This window comes from Notolabrus celidotus, chromosome 7 (assembly GCF_009762535.1).
Source record: "Notolabrus celidotus isolate fNotCel1 chromosome 7, fNotCel1.pri, whole genome shotgun sequence".
Classification (NCBI taxonomy): domain Eukaryota; kingdom Metazoa; phylum Chordata; class Actinopteri; order Labriformes; family Labridae; genus Notolabrus; species Notolabrus celidotus.
The window spans coordinates 7,326,618-7,347,303 of record NC_048278.1 but is presented as its reverse complement, the minus strand read 5'-3'; the positions used below and the strand labels follow the sequence as shown (position 1 = coordinate 7,347,303).

Sequence of the window (20,686 nt, the reverse complement as noted above, 5' to 3'; positions counted from 1 at the left end):
AGCTACTTTAATTTGCTGACGTTAAAACAGAATGTGTTGTCTTCCACTAAGACCAGGACAACAAGGCTCTGTATGCAGTCCAAGGCACCATGATCAGCCCAAAGTGGTTGTGTTACAAGGAAAATATCTGATGTGGTTTGAGCTATGTGTGGCCACAATGCTCCTTGTTCAGGCATGGCATAGATAACAGTCAACAGTCAGGCTAGAATAGGGAGGACAGTAAAACACAGCCTTAGGGGGTGTTGTCTATGAGAGTCCGGGAGGTGGTCCTGATGCTGCCTATACCCATACAGGTCTGCTCACCAGGGAGTTTGGGACCAAATCACAGAAAGTGTTCTCCTGCACAAAGTCTCTGAGGTAAGACAAGCTTTAATATAAATGTTAAACTACGTAGTCATGTAGAGGAAAGATGCAGATATCACTCAAGAATGGATGGTTTTCCTGTTTGTTGTCAATAATAGATTTAAGTCCAGCCAACATGTCTCTGATATTGTAGCTCTCAGGCTGCATCAGTAAGATCTACATCAGGTCACGAGACTACAGGCTGGATCCTAAAAAAAAGAAAAGAACAGCTGTTGCAGTAAGTGTTAGTGGGACAAAGGTAGAATAAAGTGAACAGTCTTGGTTTCACCTGTTAATTTCATATGTTTCAAAATGGCCAGTCTCATGTATTTCGTATCTTACAGAGTTCATAGTGCCCTATTACCCCTCTAGAACGCTGTGCTACCAGCATGCAGGCCTGCTTGTCAAACCTAAAGTCTCTAAAAGTAGTATGGGAGGTATAACCTTCAGTTATCAGGCACCTCTCCTTTGGAATCATCTACCAGTCAGAGTCCAGGAGGTAGACACCCTCTCTACTTTTAAGTTTAGGCTTCAAACTTTCCTTTTTGATAAAGCTTATAGTTAGAGATTGATCAGGCTTGGGCCAGCTCTTAGTTATGCAGCTATAGACTTTGACTGCCAGGGGAACTGACACACTGACACACTGGGAACCTATCTCACCTCTCTTCCCACCTCTATCACTTACTTTAACTCTCCCTGTCCCATTAAAGGTACTAACCACTGATCTTTCTGGAGCCCCTGAGCTACCTTGTCTCGTAGGTTCCTCTGAGTTACTGCCATAGATGGCCTGCTGCTCTGGACGTTCCAGACTCCAGCTGCTACACATGTGCTGGACTCCAGTGGCAACAGTTACTACTTCTACTATCCAACCCCACCTCAGTCTCAGCAGATGTGTGTCTAACATGAGTCTGGTCCTGCTGGAGGTTTCTGCCTGTTAAAGGAAGTATGTCCTTGCCACTGTAACTTTCTAAATTATACAAAGTGCTCTGCTCATGGTAGATTAAGATGAGATCAGACCGAGTTCTGTCTGTAAGAGGGAACTGGATCTCATCCTGTGTTCATGTTGAGTCTTTGTTAATAATATAACAAAGAGTACCGTCTAGACTTGCTCTGTTTGTAAAAGCGTTGATAAAAGTTGTCTGAAAAGTGAAATTCTTCATATAGCCCAGTGAAAAAAAAATCTGATATTTTCTATTAAAAAGGTTAATAAATAAATTTTAGAGTAAAAAGAGTGTGATTAAAATGTATATTTAGCTGTAAAATGTGTGTTTTATATTTTGAATTAATGAAAGTTCATAAGAAAGTTTAAAAAATGTATTGATGTATTTTATTTAATTTATGTTGTTTAAAGTCTGTAAAGTCCTTTAAAAGGATACCTCTCTGGAGAAGTGCACCTGGTCACTGACGTAGTTTGAGGTGTGTTAATTGGCTCATGTGATGCGCATGCGGTGACGTCATGAGTGAGCGTGCTGAAAGGCAGAGTTAACGAGGCATGCAGAGGTTTGGTCCAAGTGGACTTTTTGCACAGAGTTTTGTGTTTAAACTTTGTCTCTGGTTTATAAGCACGGTAACCTGTAAGAAGACTAAATAACAAAACTTTGACAAGAACTTTTGATGTGATGCTACATTGCTACAGTGATTAAAACGTGGACAGACTGCAGCTGCTGCTAGATAACCCAGCTCGACCCAGTAGCTTTGTTTGGACTGTTTTCGGCCTGGAACCTGGACTCTACAACCAGATAGCACTCTGAGACACTTTGGATTACCGCCTGATCTGATGATTCTGTACTCTCGCCTTCATCTGGAGGCATAAACTACCCTGTGGACCTCGCATCTGTAAAAAAGGTACTGCCCTGATCTTTTATTTTGCTCTGTTTGATTGAAGCGATTGCTACGTTTTTGCAGGTACAGGCCTGCAACAAGGTTCTTATATGCAGAATATAATATTTTGCTGGCTTAGTCTAAAGTTTTAACTGATCCTGATAAAGTGTGTGTTTTAGTTTATTTTTGAAACCTTAGGGGAAATATAAGAAATACACTTATTTTGTTTGAGATTGAAACTGAATAAGTTTTTGTTTTAAATGTGTCGAAGTGTGATTTAAGTGAAACATTGTTGACAAAGAAATTGAAACGAATTAAAGGTCAAAGGAAATCTAAATATTTGATTTTTGCTTTGATAATTCAAGTAAGAAATCAATTATTTCGACTTTAACAGTGTGTGATTAGTATTATTTGTAAGGTACATTTACAAGGTTTAAAGAGACGGTATATTACAGAGGGACAGGTTTATTTTAATGAGTTATACTGAATTACTGTACTCAAATACTTAGAGATAAGAACCCCTTTCTACTTAGTTAGGGAGTAGACATATTTTTAATTTGCAAGCAATAGAATGAGCCCTCCTGACTTTCAATATCTAAAATCTTTTTGATCAAAGATGTGTCAGTAAGATAAGTCAGTGTCTTCTCAATACACTGGGTGCACAATTATTAGGCACGTGAGTATTTTTGTGAATATGTTAAAAACTATGTTAACAGTCGTTTTTAAATTTGTCAAGAAGTCAGATAGTGAATATATTTCTTCAACTGTGTGGTTAAAATTATGCTTTTCAAATTACATTGGCTGTGTTTTTAAATAAATGCAGAATCTGCAGAAATGAGTGTTCCAAATTATTATGCAAGTTGGTGATAAGAGCATATAACTTGTGAAAATTAAAAACTGGGCACAATTTTAAACATTCTGTTGATTGAATATAATAATATTTACTACAACTGTATTCAAACTTCAACAAAAACAACAGTTTTCTTTACATTTGTATACAAAATAAAACTGTTAATGTCTTTTAAAACATTTCAAATCTAAAGTGATTCTCAAATGTCCAATATAACCTCCTTTTCTTTCAGTGAGGGTCAGAGGTCACTGGTAAACTGATTTAGTGTGGTTTCTGATGACTTCTCTGCTGACTCTGTGAGCTGTACCTTGTATGGCTTTCCAAAGATGCTCGTTTCAGCTATATTTCTTGCCATTACTGTAAATTATCTTCTTCAGTATTGACCACAAGTTCTCAGTCGGGTTGAGATCGGGTGAGCAGGCAGGCCAGTTCATGAGGCGATCCTCTTTTGTATTTTCCTGCATGGAGGAAAAGACATTCAGCTAAAGTGAAAAAGATGCTAGTGTTCATGCATGAGCACAATGCACCGTCACATGCCTCATGTTATTCCCAGGACAGGACGGCATCTCAGGGCTTTAAAGAGGATCGCCTCAAGAACTGGCCTGCCTGCTCACCTGATTTCAACCCGACTGTGAACTTGTGGTCAATACTGAAGAAGATAATTTACAGTAATGGCAAGAAATACAGCTCAAAAAAGCATCTTTGGAAAGCCATACAAGGTGCAACTCACAGTGTCAGCAGAGAAGTCATCAGAAACCGCACTAAATCAGTTTACCAGTGACCTCTGACCCTCACTGAAAGAAAAGGAGGTTATATTGGACATTTGAGAAACACTTTAGATTTGAAATGTTTTAAAGACATTAACAGTTTTATTTTGTATACAAATGTAAAGAAAACAGTTGTTTTTGTTGAAGTTTGAATACAGTTGTAGTAAATATTATTATTTTCAATCAACAGAATGTTTAAAATGGTGGCTAGTTTTTAATTTTTACAAGTTATATGCTCTTATCACCAACTTGCATAATAATTTGGCACACTCATTTCTGCAGATTCTGCATTTATTTAAAAATACAGCCAACGTAATTTGAAAAGCATCATTTTAACCACACAGTTGAAGAAATATATTCACTATCTGACTTCTTGACAAATTTGAAAACGACTGTTAACATAGTTTTTAACATATTCACAAAAATACTCACGTGCCTAATAATTGTGCACGCAGTGTATAATCATTGACTTAGTCATGCAGTAAAGTCTGTCTATGCTTCCTGATGCCTCTACAATCATAAGAAAAGCTGAGGGACCACAACAAGCTTACATTCAATCCACATCATACTTGTTGGTCTCAAACATTAAGAAGCTAACTGGAATGTCACAGGCGGGTGGAGGCTCAGCTGGACGAGGAGTCACTGAGGGAAGTGGATCTGAACTCACTGATTGCTTGGAGGCGTAACATATAGTGTCTGCACAAACAGCACCTGATACAACAGCAACAATTATTATTTCTTTTCATAATGGAGGAATGCCTTGAGTTGATTTGATGCTTAATCAAATCTAATAGTGCTGCAACAACACATCTGTGAAGCCACTGTGTGTGTCTTATATCTGACAATATGGCTTTCAATCCGTCCCTGTCATAGAATTAATTACTTAAGACCGTCCCTACTGACACCAGCAATGAGCAAAACAACCCAGATGCACATACAAACCACGTGGCAACCTCCGGTCTCAAACTATGAAGCCCATGCGGAAGTGTTATAAACTGCAATTCATTGATAATCCGCTTGAGGCTGGCTGCAGAAACACCGGAAACCACATACACACCCATTAAAAAAAAGACGATCTTTACAGCAGAAATAAACATGTTTACAGCCTGGTTCAAAAAACAGCTTCAGTCTACATAGCTAATTTCTCTATCGGCACACACTGTACAGGGATTACTTTTTTTCTAACGCAGTGGTTCAGAAGATATTAAGATTACAAGATTTTGCCCGAATAAGGACATGACTGACTTGGCTGACAGGCGGGAACACAGCTGTTGGCAAGGAGGCTCAAACCCCGCCTCTTTACCTCACACTTCGTTTGGTTGAGCATTTCCAATGTGGCTGCGGACGCAGATTGGCTTCAAAACAGTGCTCAGGAACAGATGGGTGACGTCACGGATACTACGCTCATTATTTATACAGTCTGTGATACAAACACAATGTAAATATGAGACTTATATCATGTGATTATAATTCTTATGATAAGAGCTAAGACTATGCTGCTTTCTGCCCACCTCAAAGAGACAACACATGATTTGATGATAGTAAATCAGTCCCTCCAGGAAGTTGCGATTTCGCGATCCCAACTATCAACGCAATTTCAACCAATCAGCGCGATTTTTGCGCAGCCTTGCAATTTTATACAGTCACTGCAACTTTCCCGCCAATCACAAATTTGACCAATCACCTTAACCTCAGCCCCTGTACGTCATCGGTTTCGTCATCAATTTCACTTCCTTGGAACATTAAATCCTCAGATGATCGGCACTTTTCAACAGCTAAACACGCATGGAGAACAGAGAACACGCAACTTTTACCGCAATTTTTTCAAAAAGCTGTCGCAAAATCAGGCTTTTTGGGCCGCAACAATCACAAAAAAATCCTGTGAAATCCTGGAAATCTATTTTTTGTAAACCTTTTTATCACTTCCTGAAGATTGATCGTTAAAAAATACTAATGATCTGCTTACATTGGTTTAAATGGTCTCTAATGATGCGGATACGGAAATCAGCATATCATGGGTAAATAAAACAACACTACTTCAGAGCATAGCTTGCTAACTTTTCCATGGGGTGCCATTTAATCTCCCGCAGAAAGGAAATCTATGGACAAAATGCTAAAACCAACAGGGTCCCATTTCAGCGCCTTTCTTCACTTTGATAAGGCACAGGGGTGCACTCATGCGCGGACACGCACACACATGGACGTAAACACATATACCCAGAAGATGAGGATAAGAAATAAAGGGCCATCTTGGACCGTTTCACTATATTAGTTTGGCTTCGGGGCTTGAAATAAAGGATGAGATGACTCTCCTGGGATATTTTTGATGACTTTGTCCCCTCCTGTTCTTTAGCACACTGACACTCCAAGTCCCCTCATTTCTGAGGTTTTATTATGACTTTAAAAATAGCTGCTCCCCGACAAGCATTTTTTAAAGCAGACTGCTGCCGAGATATTTGAAAAAGTAGAAGCAGTGATCGGGGTAAGACTTGAATGAATGCACTAGAGAAAACAGATATAAAGTTTTTGAATGTTAATTACAATGATTACATCTCTTAATTAATGAGTTGTTCTTGGTGTATAATCATGGTGGAATAAATGTTCGTCACAGGTTTTAATGGGTTATAATTTTCTTAAAGGCTGAGTCTATTTAGAATGACTGAAAGGTCAGATCAAAGGCTTATGAATCATACTACATGTAGGCCAAAGGACCAGTTCAGACTCACTCTGAGTAATCTGAAATGATAAAGGATACTCAGAAGTTGGATTCAAATATACACTGATTTGAGCGTGGAATCCCCAACCAGCATACACACACAAATACAATAATCTGTTAATCTGCTTGCACGTCAATATGCCATTAGTGTCATTTGAGATAGAAGGGAATAGGTATCATTCCTATGAGACCTTCAGCCCTGCAAAGGCTTTAGGCAGATTTGTTTGGGCTTATCCCTCTGGTTGATGGAGAGACTCTGAGACAGAGAAGGAAAGAGAATTGCAGGGCATAAATAATGGGTAAGAAGGGGACCAAAAGAGACTGAATGAGCAGGAGTTTGGATGAGATTAAGTGGGTGGGTCCCTGTGAGGCTAACAGTGCACATCAGTGATCCTGCACTGGCTGAATAACACCTCGGTCGCCTCCACGCCATGCTACACTGATGTAGGAATTTGTGGTAAAAAGCCCAAACAAACAAATTACAAAGTGCATAAATGAACATACCTTTCAGAAGTTGGACATTTGTGTACTTAAAAACCTTTTATTGATTGTTCAGAGGAAGTATATTTTATTAAATTAAGATACAGGATCAAAGCCAAAATCATCAAAATTAAAATACAAAGGTTCAAAATATTTACATGTAATGTGTATAGAATATATACTACAGTTTACATACTCCTCTTTTTTTTAGATGCACCAGGAAAGATTTTAGTTGGTGGAAATCATTTAATTCATTTCTCCTTCTTTGTATTCTATTGTTTCCCATCGTGTTTTTTCTATTCTAGTCCGGTCTTGTCAAGCCTGTCAATGTGAGGCTGCTGTGATGGGCTAACGCTAGGAGGGAACATCAGGGGGTGTAAAACAGTGCGGATGGTGTGAAACAGCGGATGACGTGTAAGGAGCTCTGGGACTAAAATCAGAGAGCCAGAGACAGGCTGAGGCAGCCGTCCTGCTGCCCAGCAGGCCTCGGCCTCATTAGAATCAGCAGCAGTTTGGTTCTGTGTGTGTGCGTGTGTGTGCGTGTATGTGTGTGAGAGAGTGTTAGTGTTTTCATGTGCTAGCTGTGAGGCCCAGTGGGCAGGAGCAGATGCTCCATCCTCACACTCAAACTCCCCCAATAGAGTGTGTTTTCTCTGCTTGAGTTGGGCTTTTTGCTTGCCTGATTTTTTCTGTCTATCTCTCTCTCCCTGTCTCTCTCTCTCTCTCTCTCTCTCTCTCTCTCTCTCTCTCTCTCTCTCTCTCTCTCTCTCTCTCTCTCTCTCTCTCTCTCTCTTGACCTTTCAACCTCTGATGCTTTGATATACTTGAAGTACAACTTAAATTCTCTCTCAACTCTATACCCACACTCCCATCACCTTCCTTCTCTCTACAGCACTTTCCTTCACAATAGATCAGGGGTTCCCAAACTTTTCAGCCCGCGACCCGGAAAATGTCAGTGCCAAAGACTCACGGTCCCCACTGTCCCTCAAAGTGATTAAATGTGGCTTCATTTAGCTGGTCTGGAGAAAATTACCCTACCTATATGAGCATGTGTCTGTGCTTCCTGTGCTGTTATGAATTAACCTACTGCTACTGATGCTTCTGATAATGAATTGTTCACTAACCCTAAACTTAGGAGTCATCTGACAAAAAGAAAGGAAGAAAACTCATTACACTTTCTATTTTCAAGGTTTTATTTCAAGGTTAGCTACTATTTTTGTCAATATATTTTACGGTAATGGATAAAATGAAATATTTTTAGATAACTTAAAAAAAAAACACTCTTGAAGATATCTCACGACCCCCCCATTTGTGTCTCGCGCCCCCACAGCGGCTCCCAACCCGCACTTTGGGAGCCCCTGCAATAGATTACCTCGACATATTTGTTCAAAATTAAAAAATGTGTTTACATTTCTCCACGTCTCCTGTATTGCACCACATTGTTTTGAGTACTTACTTGCACAAACCTCATGTTGTGTGATGCTACACTTGTCAGTAGTTCCTAAGGATCCTCATACCAGAGGGTTACCTGCTGACCTATGATAATATGATTGTTCTTCCAAGCAGAGCCAAACCATGATGATCCCTGCCCTTAAACACACGGTCCTCACTTTGACGTCATAATGACTTGACTGGCACAAAATGTGTAGTCATGCGGTTGACAAGACACATGTTACTGTTATTGAAAGTTCAGATATCACTCACAGCAAAGCTGCAGTGTGTTGTTGCAATTTCCCAGACTTTACATTTCTTCTGCTTGGTGCTATTTCCCATAATTTCTTAATTTGGTTTCCTCTGTTGTAATTTAAGCTCTGCACAGTATTATTGCACTGTGGCTATCTGTAGATAAACCTCTAGTCAAGAATAAAACATCTCATATACTGTCACACATTTCCATGGGATTTAGTTTTAAAGTAGGATTGTTTGACATACAAGCTAAACAGTTTGCTGCAAGTGGAAGAACACATCCTGTATGTGATGTGTCAGAAGAAGTGCCAAACTAAATAGTCTCCAGACAGCAAAGTAATGCACTAAAAGCTACAATCAAACTTACAAACATTCATATTTGAGTCGCACTTTCTTAAAATGAACTAAATTACATGGTACCGTTGACCCTGTTTGTGGTTTAGCTTAGCATTAGCTCAGCTGGCTATTTCATTGGCCAGTTTATAAATAGTGATGAGCTGGCAGGTGCCCCCTGTGGGTAATACACTTACAAGTACCTCATACAACTTCACAAAGAAAGAAAAAAAGAGTGCCATAGTCCCCTGAGAATGAATCCTTCAGATTTGTATGTCCCACTGACTTAACATACATTATTAACCCATACATTATGTGGGGGCATGTCGCAACACGACACTTCCACTAGATCTGTGTCCGGTCCATCTCTGATCTGCTGTGGTCCGGCTCTGTGCTCTCTCATCCGTCAACACCCACTGGTTGCGTTCTCAGAACGCTGTATGGAGCAGGACCGCCAGACAGCTGGAGTCATATGACTGAGGTTTTCCCGCGACAATCACTGAATCAAGGATTCTCCTCCTCCTCTCCTCATCCATGTTGTCTTTATGGTCCTCTGAAAACCTTTGACTTGATGACTCCAGGCCTGCCTCGGTTCAAAATGACATTTTGAAAGTTAACCAGATATTTTCATTTTATTTTGGTGCCTGACTTCCTGTCCCGCTCCATCTACTCTGTGGTGATTGATGCGTCGTGCTCCGGCATCCGGCAAAAATAGAAGTCTTGTGTATCTGATCCGTTACATTCCGACCTGCCAGATCAGAGACACAGCTGGAACGCAAAAGAGCGGATCCAGTGGAAGTTAACACATTGACTAGAATTGAAACCTATCAGATCTGGTGCCGTGACAAATAGGAGACGGACTGGACACGGATCTGGTGGAATTTGGCTGTAACATGCAACCTGATAGATTTACATACAATTTGGTAAAACATTTGTGCTTTCAGGTGTTGATATTTGAACTCCTGATACTTTCTCTTGCTCCTCAACAAGGTTCTAACTACACATTCATGGTCCCCAGAAGATGATTTATTTTAGTCTTTAGTATTTTAATACTGATATTTATTCTGTTTGACACAAATCTTTCAATATCACTTTTATGATTTGAAGCTTCAACAGAGTAGTTTCATAACCAAATATGATGTAGTTTCATATCAACAGTGTCGTTTCATAACCACAGAGTCCATACAGAGGTACAATAAGGACAAACAGTGTGAGGTGAGGCTGTGGGGAAAAAGGAAACCAGCTCTCAAAAGGGAGTCAGCTCATATTGTTTTGTACAATAGCCAGCTCTAAGAGATGAGTCATCCTCAACCGACACATCACTACTCCACATCGAACAGTTTGGCTGATTAACACTACTTCTGGCTTGCCTTAGTTGGCTTTTAAATTGTTTGCCACCCTTGCATTTGTACAATGCATACAGCCAGCCTTACCCCACACCCTTCACCTCAATCTAACAGGACTTTAAGTGTAGAGGATCTGGCTACACTTATTGCAAAATGCACAAAGTACAAGTTTATGCATTGAAAAACAAATGTTTGGTTCATCATATGGTGTGACACATTATTTGGTTTCCACTTTTAAAATTATGAAAATGAAAGGCTTAGCAGGCCATAAAAGAACAAGAATTCTGCAATTTCTTGACAGAAATTACCTAAAAAACTTTGAAAAATCAGGACCAATGTTTTACTTGATGTAAAGATGAGGAAGAATAACAAATTGATAGGGGCGCTGGGGGCATAGCAGTTTAAGCGTCCCACATATGGAGGCTATAGTCCTTGTCGCAGGGGTCACCAGTTCGACTCCCGGGCGGTCCACCATTTACTGCATGTCTTCCCCCTCTCTCTGCTCCCCACATTTCCTCTCTCTTCATCTGTCCTATCCATAAAAGGCGAATAAAGCCCAAAAATATATCGAATTTACAGACAGAAATTGTCTATCCAAATAATATTCTGATAAATTGGTATGGCAAAATAAAAAAAAATACTCTGAATGTCCATTTCACACCATTGAACAATTTCAGGCAGCCGATTATCAAACCAGTGAATAAGTTCAGAATCTAATCCAAATTCTAAATACCACATGTATGCAACTTAGTGTTTCCATTTTGAATTTTGAATTAATAAAAACAAATCACAACTTCAAGATTAAACGTAATCCACTCAAAGGTCTCAGTGCTCCTGTTGCTCTCCCTGCCGATAACACCAGTTGTGTGTGTTTGCATCGAGACTCTGATCACTGTCCATCACAGTTTGGCGCTGAGCTGTGAGGCAGCTGTCTGTAAAAACACAATGCCCCAGTGAGACAGGTGTTTAAAAATAATGTTTGTTGGTCAACATGGTTTCAAGGGGTAAGACTCTGATGTGGAAGTCAGCTGATTGACATTCAGCAAAGAGTGACATGATGTCAACACTGATAACACTCCACTATAACATGACGTTTAAAACATAGGGAAGCTTTAGCGTAATAAAAACAAAGCCACTCCAATATATATCAATCTATCTATCAATCAATCAATCAGACTTTATTTATATTTATACAATGACATTGTAACACAAAGTGCTATACATAAAATCAACTTAAAATAGAATAATTTAAGAAAAAGATCGCACCCCCAGCCCAGACCCCAAACCCACCCCACAATCCTAAGGTTAAGAACACAATATATGCAACAATAGTAATAAAAACAATAAAAATGAAATAAATACATGAAAAATTAAAAAGAAGTTTCTGAACAAACTGAGGAAACACTCACGATATCTTAATGAGGAAACACTGGAGGTAAAATAAGATGTTAACACTCAACACAGGAAATTAAACTCACCAAAATAAAATACATTTGTAAGATAATAAAACACTAAAACATTAAACCATTAAAAGAAAATAAGATGCTATACTTAAAAAAGAAAATGGATAAGTGCATAAATAAATAAAATAGAATAAAAGTGACTAAAATTTGAACTAGATAATAAATAAATAAATAAATAAATAAATAAATAAATAAATAAATGAACTGTCATGATAATGAAACCCAGTTAAAAGCGAGACTAAAAAGGTAGGTCTTGAATTTGCTTGCAATAGAAGCCTTGTCTGTGTTAGCATGCGAATACATCTGGAACTTAAAGGATGCTTCCAGTCAGGCTTTAATGGTACACATTGGGCACACACATACAGTATTGGACACACTGTACAAAACACACACTAAAGGCCCCACCCCCCCTTCCCTCTTATGTTTTCTGTCTTGTCCACAGCCTCCTCGCCCCCTCATATCTCCAATGAAAAGCTTTATCATCTTGTCCGAGCAGCAGTGTCAACAACCCGGGCTAAATGGCCTTTCCCAGGACCCATTTGGCTCCACATCCATTAAGTATTCTGCCACCCTGATGGGAGATAGCGGCAGAAGGAGAAGGGGCGATATGTCAGCGGGGCAGACCAGAGATAGACCGACTCTGGTGGAAATCTAAACTCTGGTGCGGTAGATGGAGACAGTGGTAAGAATAGGGATGCTGGGCCTCCACACCAGTAAATATTGAATGGAAGCTGTTTACTGACCTGTCAGAGAGCAGTATTGATTCCTCCTTGTGTCCACTTTAGAGGTAAACAACACAACAGTACTAAACACGGTCCTGTGCCCATGAGTCTCTGTGAATCAATGCATGCAGACGCAGAGCGCTGTTCCTTCATTTGGAAACAAACATCTGAGGTGTAAATCATGTGCATGACAGCTTTACTGTCCATGACAACTGTTTCATCAGGGCATCTGTTTCATTCGGATGTGTCATGTTTGATCAGTGTGTGTGTGTGTGTGTGTGTGTGTGTGTGTGTGTGTGGAGCCAGAACTAGAGACCATGATGTTACCTCCACCTCAGGGGTTAAATGCTTAAGGTCACAGCCTGACTTCAGGACAGCTCAAGGATGTACTTAACACAATGATAGAGTAGAGCACTAGAGGTTTAAGTGCTTATTGAAATCTTGAGATGTATTCTGTGTTAATCAGCCTTGAAAGGTGGGAACTAATACTTGTGAATGCAATTTGTCAGAGCTTCGTCTTTGTGCGTATCTGTTTTCTCATCGACCTCTGGCAAAAAGAAAAAAAGAAGCCACATTTTGTAATCACATCGGTCCGATTATATGTACCTCTATACTAAGCTTATAACTCATACTTGTGTGATATTTTAATTTCATCTCACACAAAGTGCATATTACTTTTGACTTGTAAATTGAGCCGTTTGGGACTTAGTTAAAGTGAAACGTGCCACTCAAAGCACAGTTATGTTGTTATTTTCCATCACAGAGACATTAAGAGAAGGGAGATGCAGTCATGGCTTATTACAGTGTGCCAAAGGGAAATAAAACAGCATGCTATAAAAAAATTAACACATTCCTTTTGGACTTTAATTGCATTGCAATAAACACATTAAAGCTGACAGCTCTATAAAAAAATTACAAGATTGGCTTTAATCCCAAATTTTCACAAAGTTTTAAAATTCCTGTCAAATTGAAATGTTTTGAGTGCCAGCTTGGCCCGGTGGTTAAATTGTGGCACTTATACAAATGCTGCTGTCCTCTTCACAGTGGCCACTGGTTGTACTTTCAGCCACACCTTTTTTTTTCACCCCCCCCCCCCCCCCTCTGTATTCATACACTTTCTACCTCTCTTCAGGTGTCCTATCTGTCGCACACTTGGGCACAGTATGGGATTTTCCATGTGTGCATGGGTTTGATAATAATTTTTACTCCAAGTCTTCCTCTGGAAATACAAAATACAAGCACATTAGCACATGAGCCAGCCTGTTACAGTAGCTCTTGTTCGTTCTTTCTTCTTTCAACTATTTTTGCCGTCTTTTTTCTTATTTCATTTTATTTTATTCTATTTTATTGATCATTATTTTATTGATCTTTATTTCTATTTCTTTCTTATTTTATTCCTTGTCTATTAATATCTAACTTTCTTACATTCTGTTAATAAGAGCTCTGTAATGACCGAATTTCCCTCTCCGGGATAAACAAACTATTTCTGTTTCTGATTCTGATTAGCATGGCTGCATACTGAACATCTCAGTCTTCTGAATGACATGTGTACACCCGTGCATCCGACCCCCAATGGCCCGAAAATGCCTGTGTGAGCCTTACTCGTTTTAATCATAAATAACCTACTAAAATACCACAGATTCTTTCAGAAATTAATATTTACCACATTTACCACAAATAAACATGAGGGATTGGGATGTCAGTGTCCATTCACATTCTAAATAGTGTCCATATACACTACCAGTCAAAAGTTTGGACACACCTTCTCATTCAAATGGTTTGTATTTATTTTAATTATTTTCAACATTGTAGATTAATACTGAAGACATCAAAACTATGAAATAATCTGGTTTTGCCATAATCTGGATTACAACAGTAGTCAAATAGGACTATCCATTGTGTACTAACCCTACCTCTGAACAACACAACTGATGGTCACAAACACATTAAGAAGGCAAGTCATTCTACAAATGAACTCTTGACAAGGCTCATGTTAATTAGAAACCATTCCAGGAGACCACTTCATGAAGCAGACTGAGAGAATACCAAGAGTGTGCAAAGCTGTCATGAAGGAAAAAGGGGGCTACTTTACAGAATCTAAAATATAAAACATATTCTGCTTTAACACTTTTTAGTTCATTAAATAATTCCATTTGTTTTTTTCATAGTTTTGATGTCTTCAGTATTAATCTACAGTGTTTCAAATAATTAAAATAAATACAAACCCTTGAATGAGAAGGTGTTTCCAAACTTTTGACTGGTAGTGTATGTTTGACATTATTACGGGACCCACATATAAATAAAGGCAAAAATACCCGAAAGACAATATCTTGAGAGAAAAAGTTGATGCAAATGTTGAACTTCCAGATAAAACTTGCACATGATGGGGTTCTCCTTTGTTCTGATAAGTTTGGCTTATAACCACCTGGCTCCTGCTTTGTTCTACACACATCTCCTCTATCTAACTGAATAAGAAATCATATATCGGCTTAAATCACAGATATCCCAAAGTTAGTCAAATTCTGTATTGATCAAGCAAAGTTTAGCGTTTTATTCTGATACTTAACAGTGGATTGGAAATGAATGGGAAATGGCTAAATTTATACTTTTATTTATGGAAAGGTCTTAGTTAGACACACACACACACACACACACACACACACACACACACACACACACACACACACACACACACACACACACACACACACACACACACACACACACACACACACACCCTTGCACAGATGGCATTGAGCTACCAAACAGGCTTGCCAGACCATCAGGAGCAGTTGGGCAATGGTGTTCTTACCTGCGGACACTTTAATGTGTGAACAGGAGAGGAGGCAGGATGAACTGCTAACCCTGTGGTTAAATGACCCACTCTCTCTACATCCTGCGACAGTAATGCAACCCCAAATATGAATTTCTGAAATGAAATGTCAGCTGCTTTTAATTATAACAGCAACATTCCCAATTTAAAGCAAAGATTTCCAGACAGTGGAAGAAAACTTGAGGCGTATTTATGCAGAGTGTATACAGAGATTATAAACTAAGCCTCTGACACCATTTAAATGTAAATACAGTTCTCCATATATAGTTTAAGCATCAGAGTGTATCTCGTACAGTACTGTGCCTGCATGTGTTCCCTCAGAGAGCCAGGTCTCTGGGTTTTTCTCCTGCAAAAACAGGCCAAGCTGCTCTTAAAACGACCACCATGGTGGGAGATTTATCACACCATCTGCACACCAGTAAAAAAAGAAAACATTTGCTCCCCTCCCTCCATACATAAACTGCTGCCTTATACCGAGGGGCATCGCATTTATCATAGCATACTTTATCCTACCCCCAAAACCCGGAAATGGGGTAGTGTAGTCACAGGAACATTTATTGCACTTTTATGCATCAGTACAGATGTCTAGTCGAACAGGAGTCACAGTGATGGCTAATCGTAAACTGTCAGTTACAATTATCTTCAGGTTTGTTTCAAATGTCTACAGGTTGGGTATTTTCTGACCTGGAGGCAAAAACAAAGGAGTGTACGCTTCAGTTCGGAGGCTCCAGAACATCAAGTAGATCAAGCTACTTTTGTTCGTGTGAAATAAATCAAAGCAGACAGCCTGTCATAGGAGAACACACGGAATATCACAATAGTAATCCCGCAGGTTGGGAGAACCAGCTGTCTGTTCACATTTGTCTGCATGACCTCTTTAGTATCTATGACACGAGGGTGGACTTTTATAAATGAGGCTCTCACCACGATGCTTTGTGGTAATGTTGATACCATGTCATCACTAGTCTAACTCACATAGGATCATGGAGGACAGGGCTCGAGGATGTCGCACCGGCTGTACGGCTGCGCCAAAGACGACAGGAGAGCTCTCCAGCTGCAGCCACACACGAGCCACTCATGGCTCTTTAAATAGAGGTACTCATAGGGAGGTTTGAGACAAAAGTTGGTCTTGACATGATGCTGAGTGAGAGGACACACACAACAAAGCACATACACACTTCCCCTTCTATTTCAAAACACACCCTCAAATCAATAGCCTGATTGAATTTGGTTCTCCTCTCCGTGCTCTCCCGGGCTCCTGTTGATTGGGCTTGGCAAACGAAATGCGGTGTGTATGTGCACCAGAGGATTAGACATGATAAATGTGTGTTGCTGTCGCTGTACACACAACAAAGTAGTGAAGGAAATTTAATTGTTCAAAAGCTCTCCGGTACAATCAAAACGAAGGAAACATATTCTGAACCCTCTCGACAAATCACTTCTCAAAATGTGAGCAGAAGGTGGGACTGCACTCACCTGGACGCTGGTTAAATCTAGCAGAGGAAGTCACTTTTAGCTTGTATATATAATTAATGTGGTAGCTTGTTTTGATTTGAAATGAATTATCAGTTAGTTAGGAATAAACTAAAGCCAAAAAATCTTAAACTGAGGAGTAGGGATGGGCATTTCAAGACAAAATACTATTCGATAATCATTGGCATCTATTAGACAATTATTCGAATAATCTCCCCCCTAACACAACTCCACACCTGTTCCGTTAACATCCTGTTTGTGTTGCAGTCATGTTAACCAGCAGCAGGATGAGGTGCTGCTAGTAGCATGCACTGTCAGCGTTTGTCTCGATCTTCACATCGTTTTTTCTGTGATGCAGCGTGGCGTGTGTGTATACATTTTACAGCCATGCACAGTTTCTGTAAACATGTGTAGTAGTGTGAGATTCAGAAACAGAGAAAATCGCAGCGACTTTAATGCAGTTAGCATTCTTCTTCTTTTTGCTAATGCGGTTAGCAAACTGCTTTAAGACGCTCTATAGCTACGGTCTGGCGGGAATACTGTATTAGAACCAGGCACTGGTCAAAACAGTGAAAAATTGTACTTTTAAAAAGAGAAAATATTTGAAGATTTTTTACAAAGTGAACAAATATTTGAATATTTGAAAATCATTGCTCATCCCTACTGAGGAGGAAACTTTTAAACCACTGTGAGTGGTAATAATCCTGCAACATATACAAAGACATACATGACAGGCCATTTTTTTCACAGCGCGAGGCAATCTTAAAAACAATGAATGAGCTCTCTCTCAGTTTAACAAATAAGGGGACTTGCTTCACTCAGTGGGAGTGGATCTAATAGAACATTTGTTTTACAAAGAGGAATCAATGGGATAACAAAACTCATATTATTCATCTAAATGAATAAAAACATGAGATCAGTTCTCTTTTCATAATGAGCTCCAGCTCCACTGCTTCAAAACAAAGACTCAATAAGTTAACTATGGAAGACACAATGGACACAACAGTAATGGGTGAAATTTAGGGACTAAACATTTTTGAACAGCTTTTGAACACCATTATCTCCCCGCCAGCTCCTCTTGTCTCTGTAATGTAACAGCTCGAACTCCAGCTGAGAGTGAAATAAAAAGGAGCAAATGAGAGAAAAAGAGAGGAATTGTGTGGCACTCCCTCTCCTCCTCTCTATGACTTTGCACTTTTCTCCCTATTAGTTGAGGCGGACCTACCAGCGCTCTGTCGGGGACAGCAGCAGCAGCAGCCCCAAACTGTGTCCAGAATCTCTAATGAGAGGTCTGGGAAGATAATTGATGGCAATTCTGAATTTGCTTGCCATTATACAGGCCTTGAACACTTTGGTTTAATGAGAATTAAAGATTCAAAGGCAATGCATTTTATATCAATCAGGCAAACAACCCAGGGGAGAGGGAAGTGGGGGAAAGAATCAACAGAGGGGGGGCAGAGTAAAAACAGGAGAAAGGAAGACAAACAAGATCAACCACATTTATAGATATACTGATTTATGTTGTTTTATTCATTCTAGCAAATCACATTATGAAAATTCTATGGCAAGTCTGTACAGTTGTAAGTATCAGAATGTATTCTATTTCTATTTAATTCCATTTAATTCTAAGAATATATAACTCTGACTCTAATGCCCAACATCTGATCTTCACTTCTTCTCTCCTTACTGTGATGTTTTTAATCATTGACCTGACTGCACTGTGGGTGCTTAAGTAGGTGGTCATCCCTCCTTTATGATAAAAGACAATCTCATGCTGACAGCCTCAGGTAAACTGGGACTGTCAACTGAAACCGTCACTACAGGCATCAAAGAGGAGGGGTGGTGTGGAGGAAGCACAGGGGTGAAGGAGGATGTAACAACAATCAACACCCCGCAGACAGAGGCATACCGCCCTGCTCAGTGGGGTGGTGCTGATGACATCAGAGGAGCAGCAGGAAGAACAGCCTGATGACTCCCAGTGTGCAGAGGCAGGGAGGCTACACCCGCAAGTGAAGGCGCACGCACAAACACACAAACACACAAACTACATGAACAGTAACTTTCTTATTTACCTGGAACCATTATTGTCCGAAGGCCAGCGCTACTTAGCATTCGCAGTATTGGTATATGAAACTGTAAGTTGAGAAAAAATAAAAATGTTTGATTTTATTGAAGCCTATGTTTAAAGACAAGTTATTGTATGTAAAATAAAAGGATTTATAAGCCAACCACTGTAAATGTGGCCACATGACTTTCCCTAAAATAATTAAAGCAACTATTTTTTTCCAACATTTATTTAACAAAGAGAAAGATAGACTGAAATTTACTCAGATACAGACCTGATCAAAATCTTAAGACCAGTTGAAAAATTGCTAGAATTTGCATTTTGCACATTTGGATCTTAATGAGGTTTTAAGTAGAGCTACAATATGCAAAAACAAGAAGGGGGAGTGAGACAAAAAGCACTTTGAAAAAGTAATTTATTGGAAACAACAATTAAACTGAAATAGGCTGTTTATCAGCTGATCAAAAGTTTAAGACCACAGGCTATAAAACCAAAATCTGCTCCAAATTTTCATTTTCTGTCAGGCATTCACACTGTCATGCCCTCCTGATGGCTAAAGCTAAGAAGCTTTCTCTTTTTGAACGTGGTCGGATTGTCGAGCTGTATAAGCAAGGCCTCTCGCAGCGTGCCATTGCTGCTGAGGTTGGACGCAGTAAGATAGTCATTCTAAATTGTTTGAAAGATCCTGAGTATTATGGAACAAAAAAGTCAAGTGGTAGACCCAAAACAATTACACCAGCACTGAGCCGGAGGATCCGAATGGCTGTCCGTCAAGACACAGGGCTGTCCTCGACCCAAATTAAGGCCCTTACTGGTGCAGACTGCAGCGCAATAACCATCAGACGGCATCTGCGGGAAAAGGGTTTCAAAAACAAAAAACAAATTCAAAGACCTCGTCTCCTTCAACGCCACAAAACTGCCCGTTTAGACTTTGCCAGGGAGCATCAAACATGGGACATTGAAAGGTGGAAAAAAGTTTTATTCTCTGATGAGAAATTTTTTTACCTTGACGGTCCAGATGGCTTCCAACGTTACTGGCATGACAAGGAGATCCCACCTGAGATGTTTTCTACCCGGCACAGTGGAGGGGGGTCCATCATGATCTGGGGTGCTTTTTCATTCAGTGGAACACTGGAGCTTCAGGTGGTGCAGGGTCGTCAAACGGCGGCTGGTTACGTGCAGATGTTGCAGCGGGCATCCCTCAAGACTGAGGGCCCTCGTCTGTGTGGTAACAGCTGAGTTTTTCAACAGGACAACGCTGCAGTTCACAATGCTCGCTTGACGAAGGACTTCTTCAGGGAGAATAACATCACTCTTTTGGACCATCCTGCATGTTCCCCTGATTTAAATCCCATAGAGAACATTTGGGGATGGATGGCAAGGGAAGTTTATAATAATGGCCATCAGTTCCAGACAGTTGATGCCCTTCGTGAAGCCATCTTTACCACTTGGAGCAATGTTCCCACTAGCCTCCTGGAAACACTCGCATCAAGCATGCCCAAACGAATTTTTGAAGTGATTAACAAGAACGGTGGAGCTACTCATTACTGAGTCCTACTGAGAAATTTTTTTGTTCTGGTTTGGAGAGTTTTTTGTTATTTTTTGAGCGATGGTCTTAAACATTTGATCAGCTGATAAACAGCCTATTTCAGTTTAATTGCTGTTTTCAATACATTACTTTTTCAAAGTGCTTTTTGTCTCACTCCCCCTTCTTGTTTTTGCATATTGTAGCTCTACTTAAAACCTCATTAAGATCCAAATGTGCAAAATGCAAATTCTAGCAATTTTT

The 20,686-nt window shown here is 39.8% G+C and overlaps 1 long non-coding RNA gene across 2 annotated transcripts; it reads left to right on the top strand.

Moving 5' to 3' along the window:
- The first annotated feature begins 1,750 nt into the window (after positions 1 to 1,750).
- LOC117816469 lies at positions 1,751 to 19,050 on the top strand. 2 transcript variants are annotated; one of them, XR_004631961.1, is made up of 4 exons: positions 1,751 to 2,187; positions 12,247 to 12,486; positions 18,372 to 18,412; positions 18,566 to 19,050. It is a non-coding gene; the product is annotated as an uncharacterized LOC117816469 (long non-coding RNA). The 2 variants fall into 2 exon arrangements; XR_004631962.1 differs by having other exon boundaries at positions 12,247 to 12,591.
- Positions 19,051 to 20,686: the final 1,636 nt, after the last annotated feature.